The following is a 12,704-nucleotide window of genomic DNA, read 5'->3' as shown; positions in this document are numbered from 1 at the left end:
TGTATACTTTCTGGCATTCTTTGACCTCTTTTCTAGTGCGTCACTGAAGTGACTAAAAACTCCTTTAATGGCGATAGGAAGGTCACAACTCTCTCCCTTTGGCGGCAATGACAAAGCCATAAGGGTAAGGCCAGATTGTAGCTTCTGTGCTGAAATCAAATATTCAAAAGGCAAAACATTTAGCACGCTATCCTTGTACCTCTGAGACCATGTTTTAAACTTGAGGCCAAGTTCAGGTCCTTGTTAAAATGAACTTGCTGGGCTTAGTTCTGTCCCTAGTGATCTCTTGTCCACACTAAAAAATTAAATGTTAAACCTGACATTTTTAAAACATAGGAAAACCTGGAGAGTCATGTTAAAGATATGTTTCCTCCCATATGAAAGTATTTCTGAACAGCATTTATTGTAGGAGCAGAAGGGACTTATTCAACTATGGTGAAAAAGGGAAAGGAAAGTCCCCTGGTCATAGGAAAAGTTTCAGAGAATAGTATTATTTCACTAATGAGCCAAAGTCAAGCGTTTTAACAGATCAAAAGTAGCAATGAACTTGGTAAGGTTAGCCTGCCTGATACAAAAATAGTGAGATAATTTCATGTGAATTTTATTTTACTTTTTTTCAAGAGTGAGCCAACAAACTGGTTCCTGGTTGGAATTGAGGTGGAGTGTCAAAGCCCCACGCCCACTGTGCCTGGCATGGTGCCTGGCATGGTGCCCAGAGTCGTGCACCTACACTGGTTCATTTTATTGTAAATGTGTTATCCATTTTTTGAATAAGAAAACATGATACATGTGGTTCCTAATGATGTCACACAGTACATCTTCAAACTAGATAGCCTCATTTGCAAATGGCCTTCCTGGGGCTATGTATAGTGAGCTCAGGAGTCCCTTCTCTGTGCTCAGTACTACACTTTATGGGTGTCATTCCATTTGGTCCTCACAGAAATCTCCAAAAGTGGGTGACGTGAGCCTTCTACCTTTTACAAAGAGGAAATGGGAGCTTGCTGCTTGCCAGCAGATGCAGCACAGCTAGCGTTTGTTTTAGCTAAAATCAATACACTGGCAGTAGATGTGTTCTCCATTTTAAAGGTTTCTCATTATGATGCTTTTTTATATTATATGAGGGTTTATATATGGTTGGGTATTCTAGTTTCTCTGATGCTTCCAAATAAGCCAGGCTGTCTCGATTCTGCTAGTCTCCACTTTAGAAACATTCAAGATTACTTTTTAGTTTTGTATCTTTCTAGTAAGTAGACAAATCTTACTACTCATTTCTGTGAACTGAACATGCTCTTACTCCTCCATTTAGTCTTGGCTCGGATGCACTAATAGACACATTAACATGCAAACCTGAGTACATGGAGGTTGTTTTAGTCAGCTTTTCATTGCCATGACCAAAAGACTCAACAAGAATAACTTAAAGGAGAAAAAGATTATTTGGGGGCCCAGGGTTTCAGGGGTGTCAGTCGGTAGATGGTCAAATTCATTACTCTGAACACGGAGAGGAAAAACATCATGGGGAAGGGCATGGTGGAGAGATACAGCACTTTTCATGGTAACCCCAGGAAACAGGGTGGAGAAAGGAGCTGCAGAGAAGATGAATTCTTCCAACACACGATGCAAGTGACACATATCCACCAGCCGTGCTCCACCTGCCTATGGTTACCACCTGTGAGTTCATTCAAACTAGGATAGACTGTTTAGGCCACAGCTCCTATAACCCAATCATTTCACTTCCCAACATTCCTGCATTAACATAGGAGCTGTTGGGGACACCTCAACTAACTATTTTAGTTAGCTTTGTGTTGCTGTGACCAAAAGATATAACAAAAAAATCCGAAGCGGAAAAATTTATTTGGTACTCCTGGTTTCAGAGGTCTCAGTCCATAAATGACCAGCTCCATTGCTCTGGGCCCAAGGTGAGGCAAAACATCATGGCAGAAGGGTGTGGAGGAGGAAAGTAGGTGAGGACACTCCCCTTACCAATGACAAAATATAAACCCCCAAGGTATACCTCCAGGAGTCTACCTCCTCCAGCCACACCCTACAATTACCGCACAGTTAATCCATAGTAGGGGTTTGTCAACAGATTAGGCTAAACCTCTCATAATCTAATAATTTTACTTGTAACCCTTCTTGTATTATCTCACACATGAGCTTAGAGGGACACCTCATATCTACGCCATGATACAAACTCTAACATAGGTATAACTATTTTTCTCTCTGAAAACTTTTTACTGGGATTAAGGGAAGTTAATGGAAGACAAAGAGTAATGACTACATAATCTTCAGGGGCCCCTACAAAATGAAATACAAACCCCTTGTTAACCAGCCTGGAGATAGAGCTAAGTCAGTAGAGTGCTTGCCTCACATGCACAAGGCCCTGGGTTCAATCCCCAGCACCATCACACACACACACACACAAAAAGCATTATGGTTTTCAAGATGGTGTCAGCAGAACATTAAACTGAGTGGTGGACCTTTCTGAGCAGAATCCAATAGACCTATATAGGTCACAAATCCATGAAGCTGGCGTGTCAGTTGATTTTAGATTCTTCCCTTTCCTTTGGTTATGTCTACATTTTGGTAGACTTACATAATACCTGCTATAGGAAACGGACATCTAATCTAAGGTGGCCTTTTTAATGATATCTGCTAAGACAGCCAGTATTTCTGACCCTTCACCGTTGATCCAAACAGATCACCTCATTCTCATTCATGGCCATTCTCCCATCTGCCTCTGCCATTCTAGTACATGAGGGAAAAGCTTTGTCTACCCAAGAACTACATGCATCCCTGCTCTCAACCCCTCAAATCTATCTAGGAGTTCTCCTCCCCTTAGGACTGTGTTTGGGGGTTGGGAAACATGGTACCTTATTTATGAGGATCTATAACAGCTATATACTTCCTTTCTATCCACCTACTCCACATTACCTAACATAAAGGATTCTTACTTTGTCCCAGGTCATGGAGGAGATTTGCCTTATATTTAAATTTTTTCTATACCCCAAGTCTTCTGCATTTTCTCTTCAAACAATGAAACCACAAAAGCCAGCATGAGGTTCCCTTCTCTCTTCATTCAGCCTTTGTCATCTGCTGAAATATAGAACATCCAAGAGTAAAGTTATCTTAATAAAGGAGAATTTATGAAGGGGGTGGGGGAATGAGAGTGAAAAACTAGGAAGAAAAATAATAGCTGACAATTTAAATACACTCTCCAGCTACCTATCCTATGACATTCCTAAGGTTGGGAAGAATATATGTGTGAACCTCCCAGAGAGCAGTGACCTCACCACCTCCCCAGATACCCAAGTGAGAAACAATGTTTATTGCCTTAATTATCCCTTCATGTTTATAAAATCTGAAGCATACACAGAGCAATCACTTTGTGGCAGACAGTGTTCTTAAATGCTTTACATTTCCTTATTTACTCATGGTGCCTGATTTATTCTAAGAAGCCTACTAAGCTAGCAGAATTATTGTATCTATTGTGCAGATTCAGAGTTGAATTACAGAGATGCTAAGGGACTTCTTACAGTCACACAGTGAAGGAGTCATGGATGCAGAAGTAAGACTCAGTTCGGGAGATTCCAGAACTCTCCTCCGATCCACTATTCGCTCCCACTTTTCCACACAGGGTACAGATTTTGACGGGATGTAATTCAAGGGTAATGTGGAATCATATTGCACAAAGCTCATTATTTCTACCAAATTATGAGAAGACCACCTGTACTTCCTCTCTGCTTCCTTTTCCAAGTACTCACAAAAAGAACAGGGATTCTCTCTCTCTCTCTCTCTCTCTCTCTCTCTCTCTCTCTCTCTTGCCCTTTCTTATTTTTTAAAAGAGAAAAATGTGACAATTTTCTTCAGCCTTTAAATAATATTTTAGTATATTTTCGAATCCATTGATATGATATATTGTACATATAGCAGATTTTTATTACCAGTTATTAATATAATACCCTACCACTACTAAAAATAGTAATAAAACCAACAGTAGTATTTATTATATACATTTATTATTCTAAAGTTTTCATGTATGTCAATCCATTCTCACAAAACAGTTCATTTATTATAAGAGCTTCCTGTGATTTGACATGAAGGACAGTCACATCCGGGGAGACTCCCTCCTCAGGATCTTCAAGAGTCTGTGCTCCTTGTTGGTTATAACTTTCCTTTCTACCAGAGGAGAGGAACTGGGTCATGCATTCAACAAAATTCATATTCATAATGGAAATGTTGTTCTATGGTTAGTCTCTTAAACAACAATTCATACAGAGCATAGCTAAGAAATTAATTGGACCAAAACTATTTATTCAATCATTTTAACTTTCAGTTTCCTAATTGTGGCTGTATTGAAGAGGGGGAATGGGGAACATGGGCAGCAAATGTCAGAGAGACACATGAAGGAGGAAATTGAAAATGGAATTGTGCTGGACTGGCACCCCTCTGAAAATGTCCCCAGGAGACCAGAACCCTGGAGCAACAGAGCTCCCTCAGCCACAGGCTCACCCCCTGGTAGAGAAACTTAATGGAGAATGTGTTAATGCATCAAGAGAGCAGGGCCTTGACTTCCTAATCTGCACTTTGCCCTGCAGGCATCTGCATCTCTTCATGAGGTAACCTTGAAAATGAATTGCTCCCTACCACGATGTCGCTGGTGTTCGCTGTGTGGGGATGTATGTTGTGAAGGGGGAGAGTGAAAGGTCTCTCTTCTAGGGGTGGTGGAGGAAATCTGGATTTGTATCCTCATAACACACTGTGAACAGTATTTTTAAGAAATGCCCTGTTTTTAGAAGTTGCTAAGGGTACAGCAAAGTTTCTCTTCAAGAAAGGAGACTTAGAAATCTGTTAAAGATATAATGATGTGGTATTTCATTCATTCATTGATTTAAAAGTACTCATGGACCATAACAAGAATATGGGCACTTTTCCATAGAAATTTTTTCCAGTTTCTATTTGTTCAATTTTACTTTTTTGACCTGAAAGAGGCACGAACTCTGAATATGGGAAGTATGAACATACAACTAGTTTCCTCCGGATTCCTGTGGTTCTGTCTCTTGCTCTGTGTTATTATTAAGAGCATCTCTAACACTCTTGAGTGGAATTCTAGTTGGGATATTAAGTGAATGACCACTTTAGGGTAAGAGATTCAACATTATGCCCAACAGCTTTCTGCGGAAGCAGAACTGCTCTTTAATCCTCAAAAGTCTGCTCTCAAGTAGCAGCAGTTTAATATAAAAATATGTCATCACCATCCTTCTTCTGGTTCATTTTGTTCCTTCTTTCTCTGATCCCTAATTGCCCCTCTGTTTCCCAGTTCCTTGACTTTGGTATTCTGCTCTGCATCTTTCTATCCTTTCACTCAAATCATCACCATATTTTTAAAAAACAGACCCATGTCCCGACTCCATAGCCTAACTCAAGCTAGTTCTGAGCTAACTGCTATAATGATCACAAAGTTTCCAGTGGGTTACATGAAAATAAAAGTTCACTTTTCACTCATGAATTAGTTCTACATGAGCACTCTTGGTCTGGTGCTTCTTTGGGGCAATTATTTTCCAAATGTTGACTCAAAGAATTCTTTCGTCTTATGGCTTCACCGTCTTCCAGAATCAGAGTTTCCTTTGCTTTCAGCCAATAGAAGAGGACAAACGACAGTGGGGACAGAACTAAAGTAGCATGTGGTTCACCCACCAACAGTCTATTGGCAAAATGTAGACAGATTAAACTACACATATCACCAGTTGAGTTTGGTTCTGTGGCTGGCTAATATCTTCTACGTGATCCTCCAGTACCAATTTTCTTCTTTCTCACTCACAGAGAACATTTTTTCCCCTCCTGATGGGAGATAACATAAAGTCACATTCAGTTCCTGTGTTCATTTCAAAGTTCAGGGTTTCTGAGGGATAAGTCCTTCCTGCCAGGTTTAGACATGAATATTTGTGATCCAATGTCACATGGAGTAGAACTCAAATAATTTATACCTCTCACCACAATACCACAATACCCAATATGCAGGGGAGAGGCATAGATAAGAAAGCCATACTAAGCCACTTTAGCCAAAGGAAGAATGGGAAATTCTGAAATCCAGTTAGATAGACATCAAGAAGAGCTTCTATCCTATAGAAGAGGTTGTTCCTTCAGTAGACTCTCATCCATTTTCTGGGAGAAAATCCCTGTCCCTCATTCCTTGTGAATTTTGACTCTGCCCTCAAGGGGGCTCAGCCTTGAGGCCATGTTTTATGGTGATTTTTCCGAATCTTAAAAGGACATTAGGATATAGATTCTCCTTGGGGAATATATTGTTTAGTAGCCTGTTTCTTTCATAGTTTTCTGATCTGTTTGCTTCTACTCAGTTCACTGTAACCAGTTGACCCAATGTTATTTTCTACATGTAATTTTCATGTAGAAAATAAGATATTTTCCCTGTTTTCCAGCCCATTCCTGTTTTTCCTCCTCCCCTACCCCTTCTTTTTCTCTCTTCCTTTCTCTTTCTCTCTCTCTCTGAACTTAATGGTAATTACCTTGAGGCAATCTGCAGGAAAATGCATGTGTAGAAGATAATTAATCTTCCATTTGCCACAATATGGCATTAATAGTTCCCAACCCACTATCTTATTGTTATTACATAAGGTCTAGAAACACTTAGGTTCCCCAACCTCACAAAGCCCCCTATTTCTGAATTATTTTTTTCTCCCTTTCAGTATTGTTTGAAAACTGACTAATTCTTTCCTGAGCTCAACTCTTTCTTCAGATATTTTGCTAAAGGCAAAATAAGCCACATATTCTAATACGTTCTTATGAACCACCTCTACTAGAAACAAACTCATTAGGGAAGTCTGTCCTCCAAATGATTGCAGGCCCAGTTCCTTATGTATTTTCAATTTGTATAACAAGGAGTCTCAGCTTCTCAGCTTCTGCTATTTCAGTCCTCCTTGCCCACTAAGTCAACATCAGGGAGGTTATTGTTATGGTAGAACCCAATTTTGAGATATGTATTTCTAGGCTCGTCAAGAAACTACTGGAAAATTCCAGGGGCTGATGACCATAAAGACTTATTTTTAATTCCCTCAGCAGCCTCAGTATCTGTGATCATGATGAATTATCTGTCCTGAGATTTACTTCTTAAAGAGATAATTCAGGGATTCAAAATATTTTCACTGTGCAGATTCATCATCTCCTGGGGATTTAGAATCCTTTGTTTCCAGTTTTGTGGGTGAGAATTTCAGTAAAACCTGATGTGTAAGGGCAAGGTCTGGAAGAATATCACTTCATTTTGCTTTTATCTCATTGGCCACAACTTGTCTCAATCCCCCACTTAACTGTAAGTGAAGCTGATAAATATCATTGAGTTAGGAAGAAAAGGAAGCTGAGAGTACCAGGTGTCAGTTACTGCTTCTCAACTCCAAATTGATACTCTGCTACTGCAAAATGAGCTTTGCCATAGATGTTGCAGTTGGAGAAGGACTCCTTTTCCTGGCTTGGTGTGATGGATTTTGTTTTGTCTCTTTGTTCTATTGAACAACCCCTTAGTGCTCGTGTGTAATAACATCCAGCCGTCCTGTGACTCAGCTTCACTTCCTAGGGTACACAGTTCCTCAGTAATCTTGTAGCCCAAGCACAGTACTGGTGAGTCACCCAAAATCCTGGTGTGAGTGCCATACACTCCATGCCTTGCATTGACAGAAACACCTCTTTCTGAACACCCACCCACCAATCTCAGCTGACCGGAACCACTATGGATTGCTGTCACCTGTTTGCATTTGTGTAGCAACTCCAACCTGAGCAAGCCAGCAAATGTCTCCACCATACAGTTGGCTGCAAACACACTTTTCTTTTAAATTCTAAAATTTAATTTAATTCTAGGCTTTAGGGATACAAAGTGCTCTTCTTTGGACACTATCTCTCAGTTCTAGAATGCCCTTATAAATAGATTCTCTTTACATGCTTTGTTTGCTTGTTTGTTTGTTTTTTGGTAGTGTTGGTGCTAGAGATTGAACCCAGGACCTTGTGCATGAGAGGCAAATACTTATCCAACTGAGATACATCCCAAGCCCCCATCCTTACATCTTTATAAGTTATTCTCTACCATAATTTAACAATTCTGTGTAATAATCTTCCCTTGTTGAGATGATTGGTATGGTTTTTGCCTTCTTGGTTGGATCCAGGCTGTTACATTGGACTTGGTGATTATGAAGCAGTTTCTATCCTAGCCTGAGTCACACATATGAACTCTAGACGGTTTCTGTCAAGCTCTATAGCACAAAGTATATTTCATGGACAAGAGAACTGACACTCAGGTCTTCTGATTCTAAATCAATAAAACCGGTGGAAATCATACAGGACAAGGCAAGTAAAATTTTCAGTAGAAAATTCAAGTACAACAATATTGTTTCTAAAGATATTGTTTCCTCGCTAAAGGTATTTAGATTATAAAATAAATTATGCAACATTAAACATAAATTAAATAGTTATGTTTAAATATCGAAAATACATTACCTTGACACTGCCAGATTTAGCAGACCTAAAATTAAATAAATGATTTTTCTCATCCATTTCTCTCTGTGTATAATGTTTTTTATTGAGACATAATTCAAATACCATAAAATTGAATTTGAAAGTGTATAATTCGTTGGTTTTTAGGATATTCACAAAGTGTGTTAGTATCACCATTATCTAATTCTACAATACTTTTATTACCCTACAAAGTAACCCATACCCATTAGCAGTCACTCTCCATTCCTCCCTCCTCCCAACAGCTGGTAACCACTATCTACTTTTTTTATGTGTAGATTTAACTGTTCTGCACAGTTCATATAAATGGAATCATACCATACATGGTCTTTTGTGTCTGGCTTCTTTCATTTAGCCTCACACCTTCAAGGTTCATGCATGACGTAGAACGTTGCATACTATTTTTAATGGTCAACTTTTATAATCAGCGTATATAAGCACACATAAAAATCTATCCCCCAATTAGGATAGGCATCTAGTTTTTATTTTTGTAAAGCAAAGAGAAAAATTATGAGTATAAAAGTAAAAAATCTTATGTTTTCATCAAATTCTGTATGCAAGCAAGAAAGAAAGTGAAAAATACCTCCAATCCTGCCTTTTAAATTCCCTCTCATAGTATACTGCTACTCATAATCAACACTTACATAACACTTCAGAATTTCAACACGTTTTTATGTTGAATGCCAAAGGTAACACCTACTGCAGGAATTATATGCTGTGCTTTAATTCTAGGAGACTGTAGGAATAGTATAAATAGCACCACTATTTTTTTTTTAGTTGTTAGTATCACACATCCTAAATATATGTTCATAAAACCTCTAGTGTTTCTGTGAAAATGCTTCTGTGAATAGAGATTGGCAAAAACTGACAGAGGAGCTTACTTCTAGTTTTTCTTTTTCTTTTTCTTTTTTTTTTAAAGAGAAATTCTTAAAGATGGGTTAACCACGAACATTTTCTAAATGAGCAGCATGATCTAATTTTACTTAGGAGAGTTCTGTAATATAAGAGGGGAGAAGAGATGTGAGCCGCAATACCATCATCACAATCATATCTACATTCAATGTTTTTTTTCCAACCCTATCATCTGAGGTGCCAAAAGCAATTATTCTTGAGCACTAATAAAATTCTAGTCCATGTTCAGTAAGAATTGTTGCAAAACTCCTCTGAGATATGAAGTAGGAATATTATTACAGCTGGAGAAAGAGATGATGGTTAAGTTAAGTGACTTGCCCAAGAAGACACAATAAATCAGATGTAGGCTTTGGGAATAAACCTTGACTTCCCTGTAAGACTTTTTTCTGTGATACCATGTGCCCTTTCTGAGCCACTGGAAGTTTCCTCATTAACCTTGCAGTTAATCTTCATGTTTTATAAGACCTTTTCCAAATACATAAATAAAGTCTTTTTTCAATATGATTTCTTAGGCAATGTAAATTAAAGAAATCCACTCCTAATAAAGACCAGAGTAAATGTACTTTAGTCATAAGATATAGGAAACCCAGTGACTTAGACTAATGACTTCCATCTGCCCCTAGTAACTGATCTGGGGTTATCACATGGACTCACATATTACCCTTATTATTTGGTCCTGATACATAAATATGTTAAGACTACTATCTAGAGTTTTTCAATAATGGGAGCAATATGTGGAATATAATATGAACTCCAAAGTCATCTTAGTGAACTGCAAGCCAGGAGAGATAATGATTCTTCACAACGTTAAAGATACTTTTTCAAAAATTTTATTTGTCATGTTCTATGTGGTAAATTGGACATCTAGAAACTAAGAGGCAACTGTACTTCACAAGATGATTCTTATAACAGGATATCTGCTCCCTAGCTACTAACAGCTCTACTAGGTGATTCTTAGATTAGCCTCATTGTGCTCTTCTGTGTCTCAGAAGAATAGACACATCTCTTAAGATGCATCCATGCAACTTCCATTACGCTTCCTAATTTGAATTTCCCATCTCTGTGTATAAAACAAATATGCAATCACTGTTCCTTAAGTACTTTAGCCACACTCTTTTAAGACAATAAGTTCTTTATTGTTTTCCATCCTAAGAGCCACATGTAAGTGGCTGCATTTTCCCTTTGAATTGAATCTACTTCTTAGGTCCTAAGCCCAGAGATATAAACAAATTTAGTTTGTATTACATGGCATTTGCAAAAGTACTCCTGACTTGATCATAAGGATAATAACCTTTTGCATCATTAAAGTGTTATAATTAACATCTCAATATGAAAAAAAAAACTAATAAAAGTTTTTTAGGACATTTTAAGAGGTTTGCCCAAGAATTTGTAAATTCTAGATTAGAGGCAACAGGAAATTGAGAAACTGAAGGATCAATTACCAGGATGCCCTATTATATTTATATATATATTGAATATAAGGAACAAGGAATCCTACCTGTCATGCAAAAAAACAACAGATGAGCATATATATGTATATATACATGTATATATACACACATATACATACACCTGTAGGATCATATACATATATATAATTATATCATATAAAAATGTGTGTATGTATGTAATATATATATATAAAATAATGTAAATATATAACAAATATATTTATTGTGTTATGCAATTGTCAGACTGGAGTCTGAAATCCACAGGACAGGCAGGCTGGAACTCACAAGAGTTGATATGGCAGTCTAGGAGCAGAATTGCTTCCAGAGAAAACATCATTTTTTGTTTGTAAGGCCCTCAAAAATCAGGTAAGTCTCCACCCAGGTTACTGAGCATCATTTCCTTCACTTAAATTCAATAGGTTATAGATGTTAATCACATTTTTAAATGTCTTCATAGCAACTCTTATATTAGTATTTGAATAAATAAGTAGGATTATAGCCTATCCAAGTTAACACATAAAATTAACTACCACAGCCCACTCCTTGACAATTTGGCTCTGAGTACCTGTGCATATTTATGTGCACACCCAAAACCATATTTATAACAAAATAAGGAAGTAACACTAATAGTAATTACAGTCATCAATTTTGAAACTGGTTATGTGGTCATAGTTTTATTTACACCTGCTTTCTCCTACTACCTATTATTTATTTTCTTTTATTTTATGAATTACCTCAACTGGTTATCATTCTTTGCTGGGTGGGAAAAAACAAATCTTCATTTCTGTAGGGTCTAGGTCATTAGTAGTTCTATCTGAATTGAACTATTTTAACTTTCCATATGTAAATAAGATACCAGCAGAATGTAAGTTCATGAAAACAGAAATTTAAAAATTTTGCTAGGGAGTCACTTACCACAATAGTGGGTGGCACCATTCCTACTCCCACTCTTGATTCCTATCTGTGGAATAAGCTGTAGCACAATGAAACTCTGAATTAGAGCACATAAGTCTTCAGGAATAAAATCACTCCAGCTCTGCAAGGAGGTATCCAATGTGTACTGTAACTGGGTCCTCAAAAGGCCATTTCAGGGTTGGGTTTGTGGCTCAGTGGTACAGCACTGGCCTAGCACGTGTGAGGCACTGGGTTGGATCCTCAGCACAAAATAAAATAAAATAACTCAATCAATAAATGGGCTAAGGACCTGAACAGACACTTCTCAGAAGATTATATACAATCAACAAATGTATGAAAAAATGTTCATCATTGCTAGCAATTAGATAAATGAAAATCAAAACTACTCTAAGATTTCATCTCACTCCAGTCATAATTGTATTATGAATACAAACAGTAAGCGTTGGCAAGGATGTGAGGAAAAAGTACACTCATACACTGCTGGTGGGACTGCAAAATGGTTCAGCCAATATGGAAAACAGTATGGAGATTTCTTGGAAAATTGGGAATGGAACCACCACTGGACCCAGCTATCCCACTCCTCAGTCTGTACCCAAAGGACTTAAAAACAACATACAACAGGGACACAGCCACATCAATGTTTACAGCAGCACAATTCATGATACCTAAACTGTGGAACCAATCTAGATGTCCTTCAATAGATGAATGGGTAAAAAAAAAAAAAAAAGGTGGCATATATACACAATGGAATATTACTCAGCAATAAAAGAGAATAAAATCATGGCATTTGCAGGTAAATGGATGGAGTTGGAGAAGATAATGCTAAGTGAAGTTAGCCAATCCCCAAAAAACAAATGCTGAATATTTTCTCTGATATAAGGAGGTTGATTCATAGTGGGGTAGGCAGGGGGA

This window comes from Ictidomys tridecemlineatus, chromosome 7, assembly GCF_052094955.1.
Source record: "Ictidomys tridecemlineatus isolate mIctTri1 chromosome 7, mIctTri1.hap1, whole genome shotgun sequence".
NCBI classification, from domain to species: domain Eukaryota; kingdom Metazoa; phylum Chordata; class Mammalia; order Rodentia; family Sciuridae; genus Ictidomys; species Ictidomys tridecemlineatus.
The sequence above is the reverse complement of the archived record's forward strand: the minus strand, read 5'-3'. Positions refer to the sequence as shown.